The sequence below is a fragment of the Macrotis lagotis genome, chromosome 2 (genome assembly GCF_037893015.1).
Source record: "Macrotis lagotis isolate mMagLag1 chromosome 2, bilby.v1.9.chrom.fasta, whole genome shotgun sequence".
NCBI lineage: Eukaryota > Metazoa > Chordata > Mammalia > Peramelemorphia > Peramelidae > Macrotis > Macrotis lagotis.
In genome coordinates, this window is record NC_133659.1 from 91,543,734 (window position 1) to 91,563,908 (window position 20,175).

General features: G+C 36.6%; 1 pseudogene; it reads right to left on the minus strand.

Annotated features, from left to right (window-relative positions):
* Positions 1 to 14,377: 14,377 nt before the first annotated feature.
* Positions 14,378 to 15,553, minus strand: LOC141511093 (fructose-bisphosphate aldolase A pseudogene; annotated as a pseudogene).
* Positions 15,554 to 20,175: the final 4,622 nt, after the last annotated feature.

A 20,175-nucleotide genomic window follows, 5' to 3' on the forward strand; every position in this document is an offset into this window, starting at 1 on the left:
ATTTTTCTATGCAGGAATACATGCAGTTCATCATCAGTAAGTCCCTCATATTTTACCCCTCTCCTCCAATCTCTATGCTTCACCTGAGTCCTGTATGTGAAGATCAAACCTTCTGTTCAGCTCTGGCCATTCCAACAGGAACATTTGAAATTCCCCTGGTTCATTGAAAGTCCATCTTTTTCCTGGAAGCAGACATTCATTTTTGCTGGGTAGTTGATTCTCAGTTGCATGCTAAGCTCTTTTGCCTTCTGGTATATTATATTTTAAGCCCTACGAGCTTCAAATGTAGCTTCTGCTGAGTCCTGTGTGATCCTGACTGCAGCTCCATGATATTTGAACTGTGTGTCCTTCTGGCTGCTTGTAATAGTTTCTCTTTGACTTGGGAGTACAGGAATTTGACTATAATATCCCTAGGGGTTGGTTTTTTGGGATCTCTTTCTCTGGGGGATCGGTGGATTCTCTCCATTTCTATTTTCCCTTTGCTTCTAGAATATCAGGGCAATTTTCCTGTAGTAATTCTTTGAAAATGATGTCAAGGCTCTTTTCCTGACCATGACTTTCAGGTATTCCAATAATTTTTAAATTATCTTTTCTAAGTCTGTTTCATATCAGTTGTTTTTTCAATGAGATATTTCACATTTTCTTCTAATTATTCATTTTTTTGGTTTTGAAGTATTGATTCCTGATTTCTGGTAAATTCATCAATCTCCCTGAATTCTGTTCTTTGTCTGAAGGATCTGTTCTCCTCAGAGAGTTTTCTTATCTCTTTTTCCATCTGGCCAATTTTGCTTTTTAAAGCATTCTTCTCCTCCAAAACTTTTTGAACTGTTTTATCCATTTGACCTAAGCTGGTTTTTAGCATGCCATTTTCTTCAGCATATATTTTGGATTTCCTTGACTAAGCTGCTGACTTCATTTTCATGTTTTTCCTGCATCTCTCTCCTTTCTTTCCCCAGTTTTTCTTCTAACTCTCTCATTTGATTTTTAAAATCTTTTTTGAGCTCTGTCATAGCCTGAGCCCAATTTCTATATTTCTTGGAGTCTTTAGATGCAGGAGCTTGTGCTTCCTCATCTTCAGACTGAGTATGTTGATCCTTCTTGGGTTTACAGATAATGTATTTCTCAATGGTGTTTCTGTTGTTTCTCTGATTGATCATTTCCCCAGTCTAAGCCTGTTTTGGCTTGCTTCCTGAGCTTTTGGGACACTCCCACAAGGGTCTCAGTGTGTGAGGTTCTGTCCTCCCTCCTGGTCTGTGAATGTCCACAAGCTTCCCCCCCCCCCACCCCCCCCCCACCCCCCCCCGCCACAGGGCCCAGGAGGGGATGGCCCTGCTGTTCTATGGAGAGGCCTGGACTGCAATCAGGATCTGAATGTGTTCAGAGCCCCAGAGTCCTGTTCCAGGGCCAGAGGACAGAGCTCAGCAGTCTCTCTTCACTCCCCTGGCTAGGTTCAATGGGCTCATGCTGTGGGGGCTCCTGCTTACCGGCTCCGCCTGCTTCTGTTTCCTGGGTCTGGAATGAAGTGGTCACTCTGATCTCTGTTTGCCCTGAGGGCTGGGCTTCATGTGCTTACTCTGGCAGAAGTACCCTGACTGTTCCCCCAATTTGTGCCCAGTGCTCCCGGGGGCATAGGTCAGGAAACTGTCCCTGCTGTTGTGAGCTGCAGCTCCCAGCACTCTGGGGCTTCCTCCAGGAGGCTGAAGTTCTTTGGCTCTGGCTGGCCACCCCTCTGGCGGGCCGTCCACTAACCCCGGAGCGCAGAACCTTTCTGCTCTTTTCCAGGTTACCTTGAGTAGGAGAACTGCCTCATTGGGTCCCTCTTTGGGTACTGTCTCAAAAATTTTAGTTAGAGTCCTTAGTTTCAAAGATTTATGAGAGAGTGCCTAGGATCAATCCACTCTTGTTGCCATTTTGGCTCCCCCCCCCTGAAATGAACAGTCTTGATGAAAGCAGCTCCTCTCAGCATTCCAGAGAGCTAGGACAATTGAATTTGAGTGTCTATAGACTTTATCATACCCATCTTGAAGAAGAAAAACAAAAGAAAATAAAACAGAAAAAAAAACAACCCTCCCAAATTTGATGAACATTGTATAAAAATTATCCCTTACATATCTTTTTCCTTTAATCCTAATTACTTATGCCAAAGATTACTAATTTGTAAACACGTTTAACAAAATATCCATATAAAATGCTATCCTGAGTGTTCCCTGCTAAGGGGAGGGTGGTGGGAAAGGAGGGTGGAAGGACATTTTGCAACTTGGAAATATGCATATGCATAATGTATGGAAACAAATAAATACATTAAAAATATTATATGTAATGGGGATAAACTAGGAGCATTTTCAATAAGATAGGGTTTCAAACATGGCTGCCCATTATCTCCATTCCTATTCATTATAATATTGAAAATGTTATCTTTAGCAGGAAGAGAAGAAAAAGAAATTGAAGGAATTAAAATTGGCAGTGGGAAAGCAAAACTTTCTTTCTTTGCAAATGATATGATGCGATAATAGAGAATCCAAGAAAATCATCTGAAAAGCTACTTGAAATAATTTTAAAAAAGAGCAAAGTAGCAGGACATCAAGTGATAGAAAGGGAAATTACATTTAATGTAACTGCAGACAGCATTAAATACTTAGAAATTGACCTCCCAAGAAACACCCAGAAATTGTATAAGCACAATTACAAAGCACTTTTCATAGAAACAAAGTCAGATCTAAATAAATGGAAAAATGTCAATTGCTCATGATTAGGTTGAGCTAATATAATAGTAATGACAATTTTACCCTAATTAAATTATTTATTTAGTGTCAAATCAATTAAGCTACCAAATAACTTTTATGAATTAGAAAAATAGTAATAAAATTCTTCTGGAAAGATAAAAGATAGAGAATATCAAAGGAATGATGAAAAAATATGAAGAAAGGTGGTCTTGCTCTACCAGATCTAAAACTATACTATATGGCTACAGTCATCAAAACCTCTTAATACTTGATAAGAGAAAGAGAAATGAACCAGTGTATTAGGATCAGTTCAAAAGAAACAGCAGTAAATGACTAAAATAAGTTATTACTTGACCAATCCAAAGACATTAATTTCTGTGATAAGAACATAGTTGAAGAAATTTCAGGAAAATTGAAAAATAGTTTTGCAAAAATGGAAGATTTTGGCTATATCAAATTAAAAAAAGCTTTTGCAATAATAAAACCAATGGTGCCAAGATTAGAAGGAATACAGAAAATAGAAAACTAATAAAGATCTCATTTCTAAAATATTGAAAGTATCAAATTAATAGGATTACTAGTCATTTCCTATTTCATAAATGGCCAATGGATATGAACAGGCAAATTTTAAATGAAGAAAATAGTTATATATGATCATATGAAAAAATGTTCTAAATCATTCCTGATTACATAAATGTAAATTAAAATAACTATGAAATATCATGTCATACTCATCATAATATCTAAGATGACAAAAAGGAAAAAAGAATGATCAATGTTGGAGAGCTTGTGGGAGGACTGGAATATTACTTCATTGTTGGTGGAGTTGTGAACTGATCCAACCATTCTGGAGACAAATATGGAACTTTGCCCATAAAAGAAAAAACTTGTTCATAGCCTTTAACCCAGCAATATTAATATTAATCCTATATCCAGGCAAAAAAATCATAAAACATAATAAAATTCTCATATGTTCAAAAATATTCATAGAAGCTTATTTTTTTCCCTCAAGGCAGTGTGATTAACTGCTTTGCCCAAGATCACACAGTTTGGCAATTCTTAAGCATCTGAGGTCGTATTTGAACTCAGGGCCTCCTGACTCCAGGACCAATGCCCTATCCATTGTACCACCTAGCTGCCCCTCTATAGCAGCTCTTTTTGTAGTGACAAAGAACTGCAAATTGAGGGGATATTCATAAAATGGTGAATGACTGAACAAGTTATGGTAAATGTTATGTTCTATATGAAACCATGAATAATCATATTCTAGAGAAACATGGAAAGAACTACAGCAACTGATGCTGATTGAAGGGAGCAGAGCCAGGAGACATTGTACATTAATAACAACATTGTAAGTTGCTCAGTCTTGATGGATAGACTTATCTCAGCAGTTCAGTGCTAGGACAACCCTGGTAGACCTGTACTGGACAACATCATCCATATCCAGAGGAAGCAAAAACAAAATAAAACAAACAAAAAATCCTAAGCAATCTGAATGAACATTACATTCCCCCTCCTTTTTTTTTTTGCTTTTGCAAAGCATTGGTGTTAAGTGACATTCCCAAGGTCACATAGTTAAGTAATTATTATATGTCTGAGGCTGGTTTTAAAATCAGGTCCTCCTGACCCCAGGCCCGGTGCTCACCATATACCTGCCCCCCACTATGTTCACTTAAAAAAAATTTCTCTTACATTTTTGCTTTCTGTCTTATGGTTTTCTTTCTTTTCCCTTAGTTCTAATTCCTCACAAAGAAATTTGCTAATCTGTAAGCATGTTAAACACATATATATATCTTCACCACGTTATTCACTGCTCAGGGGAAGAGGTGGGAAGAGAGGATGGAGGGAATATAAATTATGTAACTTTTAAAAATGAACATGGAGAAGATGAAAGTTGAAAAACTTTCTTAGCATGTAATTGGAAAAAATAACATAAAAATATCTGTTGAGGGAAAAATATTTTCCTGATCTAAGCATTTTAAAATTTGTCTCTAAACACATTTAAATATTTAGGTTACAAAGACACTCGAGGGATTCATGAATAAATTGTAGAGGGGATATGAATTTGAATAGACTAAAATACATTTTTCTTTAATATTTAACTGAAATGTAGCTGTTATGATTTAAATCATATTGCATAATAGACACATATATAATTATATATAATATATATACATAAAATTAAAAATTTCCTGATATTAGGATTAAAATATTCTGAGACAGGGTCTGTATGTTCTCTAGACAGCCACTACCCCTTACCTATATCATAGCAAAGAAATTAGGAATGAAATCTTCCCCCCCATAAAATATCAGAAATCCATCACAAAAATGCAAAAAAGCCTTAAGTAACCCAACCTGAGAGGAAGAGGTAACATGTTAGAGCATATAGAACACCTGTGTCAGAGTTAATGATCCTTGATGCCAGCCGTGTGATGCTAGGCTAGTCATTTAATCTCTCTGAAATTAAAATTCCCTTCTCTCTAAAACTGGGATAAAAATAAAAAATAACCTTAATAAGTTTATCATGAGAAGCAAATGAGATGGAATGAATATGAATCATTTAAAAATGTACTACACATTAAAAATGTAAATAATTGCATATTATTTGTATCACCATTATTGTCATTTTAATTATTTGTCATTTTTTTAAGTAACAGATATGAATATGTTATCTTGGAAAGTAGGTTGTACATTGTATAAGGTGTCAGATTTGGAGTCAGGAAAACTTGAATGAATGGTATACATCCCATATTGTTTTGTTGAACTTAGCTATTTAAGAAGTTCTTAAGTTTTTGTAATTTTTTTTAGGTTTTTGGCAAATGGAGTTAAGTGGCTTGCCCAAGGCCACACAGTTAATTAATTATTAAGTGTCTGAGGTGAGATTTAAACTCAACTACTCCTGACTCCAGGGCTTGTGCTCTATGCACTTCGCCACCTAGCCACTCCAAGTTTTTTAATTTAAAAAAAAATGATTCAAAGTCATAGATAACCTAGCTGTGTGGCCTTGGGTAAGCTACTTAACCCCATTTGCCTTGCAAAAATCTAAAAAAATGTTATAGATAAATAAATGATTACAGGTCAGTGTGTATTAATTGAATTATCAAGATTATTTTAAAATTTTCATTATCATTATGTGTATTTTTCCTGTTATTCTTTTAAAGAAAGAGCTACTTCTGGTATTTAATTCTAGTTACCAGTTAATATTTTTCTGGTATTCAATAAGTGCTAAATATTTATAGTCTTCAATGATGTGTTGCATATTTTCTGTCATTTCTTTGCATAATCTGTATTGATCAATAAATCTTTTTTCTTTAAATGTAATCCTACTCAGTTTATTTTGGCAGGACAAAATATGTTTAATGTAAATAATAATGATGATGACCTTCTCCTTTTCCTCCCTTTTCCTTCTTTTTCTTCTTCTTTGTTCTTGCTGTTCTTCTATCATTGTCATTATTATTCTCTTTTCACAGAAAAGACAGAAATGGAATTCAAACTCATTGAATTTCCATACTGAACAATTAATGATTCAATGTTCACTTGTCAGTAAATTCTCAATGTGCCCTAGGGAATACGTTTGACTCTATACTATTTAGCACTGTGATAAACAAAATGTATGAAAATTAATTGTTGCATTCATCAGTCTTGCAGATGACATAAAATTAGGAGGGATAATTAGAACCCATGATCCATAATGATCTTAATAACCCAAAGCATGAATCTGAAAATCTAATAGCTGACATTAAGAGTTAAACAAATCTTATGTTTTATGTCTTATTGTACATGCTATGTGAAGATTTTTGATGCAACATAGAATAGGTAGCCTGGAAGAGAAAAACTCAGTGGATTTGCTGGATGTGTTCATGTGTATGCTTTGAAGCAGGTGTCAGAAATGATGATATTGTAAAAAAAAAGTTGCAAAAAGGCAAAGTTATGTCCAGGAAGAGAAACCAAATTTAATTATGGCTATATAGATTTTTAAGGAACAGTTTTTGGAAGTGATGGACTTCTTAATGGAGATTTTGAAAGTTGAGGTTAAATGGACTTCATATAATTTATTTTATACAGATTCCATTCATGTATGATTTAGACAAAATGCCCATCAAATTCCCCTTCAACTTTAAGATTCTGTGATTTTGATTCAGTATGAAATTGACTATCATAATATGTGCAAATGTTCACCTATTCAGATATCATCCACCAACTCATTAATCAAAGCCTTTTCATAAGACATAGAAACATATAGACTTCAAATTAATTTAGAAGCCCAATACAACAGAGTTGAAAGACTTTTCTCTTGGGTCAACAGAAATGACCTAAAATGCTGCATTTATTCAGGCCTCACCAGTATCCACTCAATACAATCATTCTTTAGAAATCAATTTATGGCCTACTTATAAAACTCTTTCATTTTATAATTGTAGAAGCCATTTCACCTTGAAATCAAAATAATCATTCATATTTTTGGAACTTCTTTATTTTATTCCTTATTTCTATTGAAGAATTAAATATAAAATTATTTCTTACAATTATCATGTACCAGTTGGCAATATTGACCATATCAATAAAAATAAAACTAATAGAAATCACATGATTATCTCGATAGATATTGGAAAAAGCTTTGACAAAATATAGCACCCAATTTTACTAATACTAGAAAACATAGGAATTAATACAATGTTCCTTAAAATAATAAGTATTATCTATATGAAACCCTCAACAAGCAGTCTATGTAATGGAGATGAATGAGAAGCATTTCTTTTTTTAACTTTAGAAAGGTTTCATTTATTTTGATTTTTACAAATTTCCCCTAATCTTGTCCCCCCACCAAAGAAGGCAATTTGCCACTCTTTACTTCATTCAATAGTATGCATTGATCTAAACTGAACGTGATGAGAAAGAAATCATATCCTTAAGGAAGAAACATATAGTATGAGACATAGCAGAATTACATAATAAGATACCATTTTAAAATTAAATTAAATTTGGTCTTTGTTCAAGGTCAACAATTCTTTCTCAGGATACAGATGGCAATCTCCAATGCAGATATCCCAAAATTGTGCTGATTGTTGCACTGATGGAATGAGTTTGATCATCACTCCCATGTTGCCGTTAGGGTGTACAATGTTCTTCTGGTTCTGCTCTTCTCACTCAGCATCAGTTCATGCAAATCCCTCCAGGCTTCCCTGAATTGCCAACCCTCCTGGTTATCAGTTGTTTTTTTTTTTTTCAATGAGATGTTTCACATTTTCTTCTAATTTTTCATTTTTTGGTTTTGAAGTAATTAGTCCTGATTTCTCAAAAATTCTTCAATCTTCCTAATTTCTATTCTTTGTCTCAAGAATTTTTTTTTCCTCAGAGAATTTTGTTATCTCTTTTTCCATCTGGCCAGTTTTGCTTTTTAAAGCATTCTCCTCCTCAATAACTTTTTGAACTGTTTTATCCATTTGACCTAACCTGTTTTTTAGTATGCTATTTACTTCAGCATATTTTTTGACTAAGCTGCTGACTTCATTTTCATGTTTTTCCTGCATCTCTCTCATTTCTTTCCCCAGTTTTTCTTCTAACTCCCCGCACTTGATTTTCAAAGTCCTTTTTGAGCACTGACATAGCCTGATACCAATTTTTGTTTTTCTTGGAGTCTTTAGGTGAAGGAGCTTGTGTTTCCTCTTCTTCAGACTGAGTCTATTGATCCTTCTTGGGATCATAGATAATGTATTTATCAATGGTGCTCCTCTTTTTTCTCTGCTTGCTCATTTTCCCAGCCTGAGCCTGTTTTGGGGGTGATTCCTGAGCTTTTGGGACACTCCCACAAGGGTCTCAGTGTGTGAGGCTCTGTTCTCCCTCCTGGTCAGTGAATGACCATATGTGCTCCCCTCTGCTATGGGGATGAGGTGGAGGGGGGTCCCTGCTGCTCTATGGGGGGCCTAGATTGTGATCAGAATCTGAATATTTTCAGAGCCCCAGAGTCCTGTTCCAGAGGCAGAGGACAGAGTTCAGCAGTCTCTCTTCACTCCCCTCCCTCAGCTCAAGGGGTTCATGATGTGGGGGCTCCTCCTTACTGGCTCCTCCTGCTTATGTTTCCTGGATCTGGAATTCAGTGGCCATGCTGCTTGCTGTGTGCCCTGAGGGCTGGACTTCAGTGCTCGCTCTGGCAGAGATCCCCATTGTTCACCCAATTTGTGCCCAGTTCTCCCTGGGGCGTAGTTCAGGATATTTCCCAGTGCCCTGGGGCTGCCACCAGGGACTGAAGTTCTTTTGCTCTAGAGGGCCACCCTTCCAACCCCAGGTAGCAGAGCCTTTCTCCTCTTTTCCAGGTTACCTTGAATAGGAGAACTGCCTCAATGCATCCCTCTGTGGGTTCTGTCTCTCGAAAATTTAGTTAAAGTACTTAGATTCTAAGATTTATGAGAGAGCGCCTAAGACAAGATCTGCTCTTGTTGCCATCTTGGCTCTGCCCCCAAAAATTATTTTATTTTGGCATTTGTCCAATTGTATTTTTCAGCATTTGTTTTCTTGTTGCAAGGTGTTAATCTTGGGTTTCATTTCCCAAATTTTCCAATTTTTTTAAGCTCCTTTGTAATTTCTTCAAGGAAATCTTTCTGTGCTGCAGACCAAATCATATTCTCCTCAGAGGTTCTAGTCTCTCTTAATTCTGGTCTTTTCCTTCTAGGAATTTTTCTGTGGTTCCCCCTTTCTGATGGCCTTTCTTCCTTTTTCTAATATCTTGTGTTGGGGTGGGGTTGATTCACAGAAGTATGGTGTTGGGATCACTAGAGGCTTTACTCACTGAGTATAATATCTCCAGCTGGCCATTTGGGGTTCCTAGAGGCTGTAACCTACCCTTCAGTCCTTCCTGAAAGTCCCAGATCATTAGTCCCATGGCCATACCTCCACTCTCTGGTTATTTCTCAGAGCAAAGTGGTTCCCAAAGTGAACCTCCATGGGGCTGATCTTAGATGAGTCTGGCTCTCACACTTCCCCCTCTGGCTGTCTGCTCTCTTCACTCACCACACCTCTGATCCATGAAGACAGACCTTGAGGCAAATCTTCTATTCCTACCTTCTCTTTCTGGGTTTTGTTGATAGGACTTCCATTAAGAGATTTGTTTCATATTATTTAAGCGGTAAGATCAGGATACCTTAGAACAGGTCCTGGCTTCTCTCAACCATCTTGGCCAGAAGTCTCTAGAACCATTTCTAACTTGATCAAGGGTGAAATGGATGTCCATTATCACCTCTATTATTAAATATTATATTATAAATTTTAAAATTAACAATAAGAGAGGAAAATGAAATTGCAGGAATTCTAAATTGGTAAAGAAACAAAACTCTCTTTGCAGATCATTTGATGGTAGAAAATCATATAAAATCGTGTGAAAAACCACTGGGAACAATTAGCAACATGAGCAAAATCTTAGTATACAAAATATACCCACATAAATTCTCAACATTTTTATATATTACTAATAAGATACAGTGGCAAGAAATAGTAAGAGAAATCCCATTTAAAATAGCTTCAGACAGCATAAAATATCTTGGAGTCTACCTGCTAAGGCAGACTCATAAGCTTTATTAAAAAAAAACTATAAACAATTTTCATACAAATAAAAAAGACCTGACTAACTGGATTAACATCAATTGCTCATGAGTATATTTAACTATCATAATAAAAAAATGAAAATTCTACCTAAATTAAATTATTTTTTTTATTCCCATAACAAACTTCCAAAACATTACTTTAGTGAGCTAGAAAAAAATAGTAATCCAATTCATATGGAGTAATAAAACATAAAGAAAATCAAAGAAATTAATAAAAATCTACAAAGGAATATAGCCTATCCATACTAGATATAAAATTATATTATAAAGCATCAGTCATTAAAACTGTTTGATACAGGCTAAGAAATAGAATGAATGGATCCATGGAATGGATTCGGTACAAAAGAGACAGCAATAAATGACTATTGTAATCTACTATGCAAAGTTTCCAGCAACTGGTAAAAGAACTCAGTCTTCAATAAAAATTATTAGGAAAACGGGATGATGGTGTGGCCGAATCTAGGAATAGCCTTTCACACACTATATAACATAAGGTTAAAATGGGTACATGATTTTGACATAAGTGGAAATATTATAAGACAAGTAGGAGAATAAGGTAGAGTTTATCTTTCAAATTTATAGAAAAGAGAGCAATTTTGAGAGAGCATTATAAAAAAGCAAAGTGGACAATTTTTGAATTAAGAAAAAAATTTGTACAAGTAAATCCACTGTAACCAAGATTAAAAGGAATGTAGTAAACTGGGAAACAATTTTTACACCTAGTGTTTCTAACAAGGGATTCATTTCCAAAATATATTGAGAACTGTGTCAAATTTATTAAAAAATAATTTCCCAATTGATAAATAGGCAAAGGATAAGGAAAGACAATTAATTCTCAGACAAATAAATAAATATCTAAATCCAGTTATCTACACTCATGTGAAAAATTGCTCTAAATCATTAATAATTAGAGAAATAACTCAAGTATTTCTGAGGTTCTGCCTCACACCTCTCAGATTGGACAATATGACTAGAAAAGATCATGATCCATATTGGAGGGAGTGGGGGAAAACTGGGACACTAATACATTTTTTGTGGAGTTGTGAACTGATCCTAACATTCTAGAGAGCAGTTTAAGATTATGCCCAAAGGGCAATAAAATGCACATTCCCTTTGATCCAGTAATACCACTACTGGTTCTGAATCTTAAGGAAATAATTAAAACCGTTATAAATTACCTAGATCAATCTCAATATTTTATTGATTTTAAAAAATTAAAGTCATAGAGGATGAATTGCTTTGCTCATTGATGGGTGACTAGTAAGTAGACACATGATGTTATAAATTCAAGTCCTTTCACTTAAATGATGATGCTCTTATCAATACTATACAACAGAATCTACAAAAAGATGTAGTGAAAATATTTTCCCAATATAACTTGAAATTTTGGCAGGAAGATTTGTTGCACTTTCTTATACAGTCTAACATGGGCCATACAAGCACATTTCTGGCCTCAGCAAAGCAGAGCAGATCTTAGGATCCACTGAGTCAACATCAGAAGAAGCTGCTTCCAGATCTCTCAGTCTATAAACAGTAAGGAGAGAGAACAAGGAGATTGCACAGTTCAATTTACTAGCTCTGAGAAAAGAATGCTATTGCTTTGTCCATTCTTAGGTCCTGGTCTCATACTTGGGTGACAATGCCAGAATGAGGATGAGTACAAGTACACCAGAGTTTGTGGCTTCAGGGAAGCCGTGACCCTCATCACAGTTACAGGGAAGAAAAGAGTTTTTGTTGTTGCACACAGACTAGCTCACCAGGAAAATACTTTCAGATCCTCAGAAGTGTTTCTGAAAACAGTTACACAAAATCCCAGAAACTTGGTAAAGGGTACCCTCAACTCTGGAAGTAGAGCCCTATTATAATTAAGAATTAAAATCAGGTCATATGTTGAGGAAATGAGAAAACAAGAGAAGAAAATGACCATAGAAAGTTACTATGGTGACAAGGAAGATTAAACCAAGCTTCTACCTCCAAAGGTTCCAAGAAAAAAAATATGAATTAGTCTCAGGCTATTGGAAAACTGAAGAGAAAGGTGAAAATCAAGTGAGAGAAATTGGGAAGAGAAGTGGGAGAGATGAAAGAAAATTATGAAAAACGAATCAGCAGCTTGCTGAAGGAAACAAAAAAAATTACTGAAGTAAATAAAGACTTTATAAAACAGATTAGGCCAAATAGATTTTTTTTGGTCCAGGTCAAAAAACAGTCACTTAGCCCAAATGACTTGCCAAAGTTCACACAGCTAGGTAATTATTAAGTGTCTGAAGCTGTATTTGAACTCAGGTCCTCCTGACTCCAGGGCCAGTGCTCTATCCACTATGCAATCTAGCTGACCCCTAGACCAAATAGCAAAAGAGGTCCATAAAGCAATGAGGAGGCACAAGAATACATTAAGGAGAAATATACTTAAAAACTAAAATTGACCAAATGGAAAAGGAAGTAAAAAGTTTCCTGAAGAAAATGATTCTTTAAAAAATTAGCATTGAACAAATAGAAATAATTACTATGGAAAATCATGAAAGAGTAAAACAAAACCAAAAGAATGAAAAAAAAGAGAAGATAATGTAAAATTTCTTAACTGATCTGGAAAATAGATCTAGAAGAGATAATATAAAAATCATTCGATTATCTGAAGGTCATGATCTAGAAAAAAGTTTAGATATCATCTTTCAAAAATTATCCAGGAAAATTGTCCTGCTATTTTTGACCCAGAAGCTAAAATAGAATTTGAAAGAATACAAGAATCAATCCCTGAAAGAGATCTTCAAATGAAAACTCCTAGGAATATTTTAGTCAATTTTGAGAGCTCCCAGGTAAAGAAGAAAATATTGCAAGCAGCCAGAAAGATAATATTCAAATATTGGGAAGCCACAGACAGGATAACACAGATTCAACAGCTTCTACATTAAAGAATCATAGAGCTTGGATATATGGTACTCTTGAGGACAAAAAAAAAATAGAAATCATATGACAATGAATAATCAACTACCCAGCAAAATTGAGCATACTCTTTCAGTGGAAAAGATGGACATTCAATGAAACAGGGCAATCAAACTTTTCTGTTGAAAAAACCAGAGTTGAACAGAAAATTTGAACTTCAAATTAGAACTCAAAAGAAGCATAAAAAGTTAAACAGGCTAGGGAAATCATAAGGAAATTAATGATGTAGAACTTTCTCATAATTAGTTAAACTTAAAGAAATATAACAATATACATATATATTTATATGGGAATCTATGTGTATACATGCATGTATGTATATATTCATGTTTACATCTAGGCATGTATAGTGCATATAGTCATATTTATATATACATACAAATAGAGTACAAGTATGATTTGGTTAAAGGCATGATAGATAAAAATAAAAGATGAGAGGAATATATGAAAAGGAATGAAAAGGGAGCAGTTGAGTAGGAAATAATACATATAAAAGAGACAAGAGAAAGCTTTTACAGTTAAAGGGAAAACAGGAAAGGTAAAGTAGGATGAGTGAGCTTTACTCTCAGAATAGGATGAAAGAGGGAAAAAATATAAACATTCACTTGGATATAGAAATCTGTCATATCCTAAAAGAAAGTAAGAGGGAAAGGGGAAAACATAGAGAGGGGTAATAGAAGGGAGGGAAAATTAGGTGAAGGTACCATGGGAAGCAAAACATTTTTGAGGAGGACCAGTGTGATACCAGATAGAGAATAGAATAAATAAGGTGGATAATAGGATGCAAGGAAATGCCTGAGATCTCAAATATATAGAGAATTGTCAAAATTATAAAACTAAGAACCATTCCCCAATTGAAGAATTATTAAAGGATAAGAACCATTTTCAAATGTTATTATAAATGCTCTCTATTGATGTTATTTTTTTCCTTGTTAAATAGTTGTTTATTGGAAAAAGTGGGCTGAGGAGGGATCACTAGATTCACCAGAGAGCAACAACATCACACAGATTACAAGTGATGGGAGAGGTCAGCACAAAGCTCTGGGATCTCAGCCTCTTCCTGGACTGTAAGGGATGGTGCCTGGAGTGTTAGGACATACTCAGGTGGGAAGGCCTTGACTTAGTAAGCATGGTTAGAGATAAAGAGTGACTCACTGGCTGCAGCTCCTGCGTTTCCACTTGGAGCATATTTGCCTTGAGCAGCTTGGCTGTTAGCTGTGGCCCATTTGATATATTCCTCCTGGGCAGCCTTGACATTTTCCTTTTTTCCAGTCCAGGTCTTGAGAGCAGAGGCCTGCAGGGCTCAGCCATAAGAAAAGGTGAGGGCCCATGGCTTATGCAAGGGGCAGGTATTGATGGCATTGAGGTTGATGGAGGCATCCTCCTCACTCTGACCCCCAGACAGGAAGGTGACACCAGTGAATGCAGGAGGCACAGTCCGGCGAAGGGCAGTTACAGTTGCCATTGCACTCTCCTCTTGTGAGTATTTCTGGGTACAGGTATGTCCAGGAGTGATCATATTAGGTTTCAGCAAAGTCCCTTCCAAATAGATAGGGTGGTCACTCAGAGCTTTGTAGACAGCAGCCAGGACCTTCTCAGTGACATACTGACAAGTTTTCAGATCATGCTCTCCATCAGGGAGGATTTCTGACTCCACAATAGGAACAATGCCATTCTGCTGACAAATGCTGGCATATCGGGCCAGCACATTGGCATTCTCCATGATGGCAAGTGGGGAAGGTGTATTCTCCCCTATCTTCAGTACACAACGCCACTTGGCAAAGTCAGCTCCATCCTTCTTATACTGGGCACAGTGCTCATTCAGCCCATCTAGACCTAGGGTGGTAGTCTCTCCATTGGTTCCTGCCAGGGGCACGACACCTTTGTCCACCTTGATGCCCACAATGCCACCCTTTGACTTTATGACTGTGGGAAAAGGACAACCATCATCAGTTTTCTGATACAGAGTTTCATGGAAAAGGAAGACACCTCCAATGCAGGAATTTACTCGATCATCTGCTGTCAGAAGTAGCTGCCTGTAGAGGCGACGATTTTCCTCTGTGTTCTCAGTTCCAATGGAGTATAGCCACTTTGCAATGCTACCTGTGGACTCATCTGCTGCCAAGATTCCCTTGCCTGGGGCAACAATTTTGTGAGCTATCTCAGAGAGTTCTTTCTTTTGCTCTGGTGTCACTGCTGGATGTTGGGCAGGCATGTTTTCGTTGACTGTGCTGGTTGTTTCCCGCAGGAGGAGCCGAACTTCTGCGCTCCCCGAACGCGAACGTCGCCTATTGAGCTCCTATTGATGTTTTAAATCACTGTTGATTGGAGAAATACAAATTAAAATAATTCTACAGTATTAAATTAGACCTATTATATTAGCTTAATAAGAAAAAATAAGAAAAATGACAAATGTGTAGGGCTTATAGGGGAAATGAGACATTAATGTCCCTTTGCAGGAATTATAGATGGATTCAACTATTCTGTAGAAATATCTGGAAAATATAGGGTTTCCCTTCTCCAAAGAGCTATAAAACCATACCTACACTTTAATCTAGCACTGTCACTATTAGTTCTGTATTCCTAAAGAGATGAAAAACAAAAAGGAAAATGACTTACATATTCAAGGATAATTGTGGCAGCTCATTTCTGGTTTTTAATCAACTCTGCTATTTGCTTACATTTTATGGGAGAGTTCCATCCCATTCACATTCAAATTTATAATTACTCTTTTTTGTCCTCCATGCTATCTTCCCTCTGCTAATATTTTCCTCTTTTTTCACTTTATCCATATTCCCCAGTATTTTACTTCTGAACACCACAACCTTCAGTGTGTTTGTCCCTCATATCCATGCCCCTCCCCTATATTTCCCTTTTCCCTTTCCCTTTGCCCCTTCTTCCTTCCCTTCCGTCTGTTAGTTCCCCCTTTCCTTCCTCTCCATTTCCCCTTTTAATATTTGAAAGGTAAGATAAGTTTCTTAACAACTGAGTTTGTGCATGTTAATCTTTCTTTGAGCTAAATATGATGAGAGTAAGATTCAGGCAGTTCTCATCTCTTCTTTCCCCTCTATTGCAATAAGACCCTTGTATCTCTTCATGTAATATAATTTACCCCATTCAGTCTCCTCTATCCTCAGGTCTCCTTATGTTTCCCCAAACCTTTTAAGGAGATATTGTTTTTAAATCATTCTATCTGAATCACAAACAATTTATGAGTTTCCATAATTTCTGCTATGTATTTTCTCACTAATAGAGTTACAGTTTTCAATAGTTATGTGTATCTTTCTCCCAGATGGAGATATAGCCAGTTTTATTTTGTTGGATAGCCACTTTTTTTCTTTTCCCTTTTTTACCTTTTCAAGCATCTCTTGAATCACCTTTTTGAAGTACAAATTTTCGATTTAGCTTTGGTGTTTTTGTTAGGAAATGTTGGAAGTCACCTATTTCATTAAATTCCATCTTTTCCCCTGGAAGAGATGGCTCAGTTTTTCAGGATAGTGAATCCTTATTCCCTTTCTCTTCAGGATATTGTATTCCAGGTCCTTTGATCCATTAATATTGATACAGTCAGGTCCTGTGTAATCCCAATTGTGACTCTTTGGTTATCTAAATTGTTACTTTCTGGCTGCTTGCAGGATTTCCTCTTTTACCTGATAGTTCTGGAATCTGGTTACACTATTCCTTGGTGTTTTCATTTTGGGATCCCTTTCAGTAGGGAATCGATGTGTTCTTTCAATAACTATTTTTTCCTCTGCTTCCATGATATCAGGGCAATTTCTTTCAAAAGATTCTGAAATATTAAGTCCAGGCTGTTTTATCCGCAATGTGTTTAGGAAGCCCAGTGTCTCTCCTGGATCTATTCTCTACATCAGTAGTTTTACCTATGAAGTATTTTATATTTTCATTTATTTTTTCAAGTTTTTGGTTTTGTTTATCAGATTCTTCTTGTCTCATGGAGTTATTAGTTACCACAGATTCCATTCTTTTATTATTTACTTTTTATTTTAATTTTTAAGTTTTTGCAAGGCAAATGGGGTTAAGTGGCTTGTCCAAGGCCCCACAGCTAGGTATCTGAGACCAGATTTGAACTCAGGTAATCTTGACTCCAGGGTCATGCTCTATTCACTGTACCACCTAGCCACCCCTCCTTTCTATTTTTAGAGAAGAATATTCTTCATTTACTGTTTGCAATTCCTTTTCCAGTTGGTCATTTGTATTTTTGAAGACTTCCATTTGCCCAGTTGTGGTTTTGAGAAAATTACTTTCTTTTTGAACTTGTCCAAATGTATTTTCCAAGGATTTTTTTCTTGTTGTAAGGTGTTAATTTACTCCTGCAAGGTGTTGCCTTTCTCTTGCCTTTATTGTTTCCATTTTTTCCAATGGATTTTTCAATTCCTTCCTGATCTCTTCTAAGAAGTCTTTGTGGGCTGGAGATCAATTCATATTCTCCTTAGGAGTTCTACCTATCATTGAATTAGGGTCTTTGCATTCAAGGTCATTTGCAATGGATCCTCTTTCTTCATTTTCCCAGGATCTTGTGTTGGGGGAGGGACTGGTTCACAGGCTATTGATTTTGGAAATCCTAGAGTCTTTGCTCACTGGACTTAGTAACTCCAAGTGGGCCAGTCAGTAGGAAATGTTAGAAGCTTCCTCTGAAGTGTCTGTGACCCACTTGTGGCCCACTTCCTAGGCCTTGGGGGTGGGGGTGGTAGCAGTAGGGTCTGAATTATCCTTGAACATTGTGTACTTGGCCCTTGGCCTATATATTTAATCTCCTCATTATACACTCAGTACTAAGAGAGATCTGTTGCCCATCCTGAGCCTGGGGTGGGGGGAGAGGGAGGAGGGAAGTTGTTATTATGTTTTCTCTTGGGAAGCATCTCCTCTCATAGGGATAGAGATGGAGGACTCAACTGAAAACACATGAACTCTACTGAAAATAGATGGCACAGCAGAGCTGACCAGATTGATGTCTAGCAGCAGTGCTAGAGGTCTCTGGCCCACTGTACTGGAACTCTCCCTCAAAACTCACTTGAGCTCTCCTGCCCACTTGCAAAGTCAAAGCTTCCAAAGCTGTTCTGAAGTTAGTCCTTGATCTCACCCCATTGCCTCTGCACTGGCTTTCTGCTCTCTACCCCTGGCTCAGCTATATTTCCCTAAGACAGTCTTTGTTGCTAGATGTTCTTTGCTCTTTCTTGATTTTGAGCACTTGAATTCTGTTAAGAGATTTGATTCATTTTAGTTCTGAGGAAAAGCCAAGGAAACCCTAGGACAGTGTGTGACTTCTCTTCACTACCATCTTGGCCAGAAGGAGAATTCATTCAAATTCATTCAATTTCTGTTTTACCCTCTGCTTTTAGAATATCAGAAGTATTCACCTTGATAATTTCTTCAAAGATGACGTCTACTTTCCTTTGTTGACCACAGTTTTCAAGGAATCTAATAATTTGTAAATTATTTCCCTAGAATCATTTTTTCAGGTCAGTTATTTTTACAATAAGACATTTCCCATTGTCTTCTAGTTTTCCATTCTTGTTTTAGGATTTTGCAAAGCAATGGGGTTAAGTGGCTTGCCCAAGGCCACACAGCTAGGTCATTATTATGTGTCTGAGACCAGATTTGAACCCAGGTACTCCTGACTCCAGGGCTGGTGCTTTATCCACTGTGCCAACTAACCGCCCCAGTTTTCCATTCTTTTAGTTTTGTTTTGCTATTTCTTTATTCCTCAAAAAGTTATCAACTAAAAATAAATAAATAAGTATGTTTTAAAAAAAATATCAGTTACTCTTTGCTGGATTTTATACTTTAAGGAACTATTTTCTTCAGTGAGCTTTTATACCTCCTTTTTCATTTGGCCTAATCTTATTTTTAAGAAGTTATTTTCTTCAGTCTTGCTTTGTGCCTTCTTCAACAAGTTACTGCCTCGTTTTTCATGAATTTCTATTATTACTCACTTTTCTAACAAATTTTTCCTCTACCACTTTTCCTTGATTTTCAAAACCCTTTAATTCTTTTTGAGCTCTTTCAATGCCTAACACCACTTTATAATTTTCTTGAAGGTTTTGGATGTAGGGGCTTTGTTTTGTTATTTTCTGAGAGTATGTCTTCATCTTCCTTCTCAGTATGGTACCTTGGTATGGTCATATTGTTTCTCTGTTGTTTTCTCATTTTCCCAACCTATGACTTCATTTTAACTATGTGTTGAAGTAGGGTTCTGCTTTCAGGGTGGAGGGCACACTGTTACAAACCTTTGTTGAATTAGGGTTATGTTTCCAGAGTGAAGGATTTTATTGCAATTATTTTCAGAGAAATTTCTATTGACTTGCATGTTTGCATTTCTTCCAAGGTGGTATGAGCTAAGGAGAGTTTTTGCTATTCCTATAGACTGGACTCTGATCTTGCAGTCACCACAATCTCTCATCAATGCCCTAGAATTGTGAGGTTGGTCCCTGTTCCCCTGCTTTGGCAACAACTTGGTGAAGGAGGCACAAAACAAGACTGAAGAAAATAACCCCGATCCAAGTATTGGCAAAGTATAGAGTCCTGACTCAGTGCTAACAAAAAGACCCCTGTAGTTTCTGTCTGACCTTGTTATCATCTGTAGCCTAAGAAATCTGAAAGTAGCTACCACTGCTGATTCATTCAATAACTCCTGAGGATTTCTCCTCTTCTATAGGGGCTGAGTCTTTGCTGTCACTGAAACTGAACTGCATTATGCTCCATTCTCACCCTGATGAGACAGACTTTCCTGACCTTTTAAGCTGTCTTTGGCATTGTCTGGGCTGAGAGGTCTGGAAACTGCCCCCTCTGCCACAGACTTAGTTGCAGTCATTTCTGCTTGGATTACCATGGCAGGTATGTACCTATTTTCCCCTTGTTGCATTGCACACCAATGAGCTCCAAATTATTTTTAT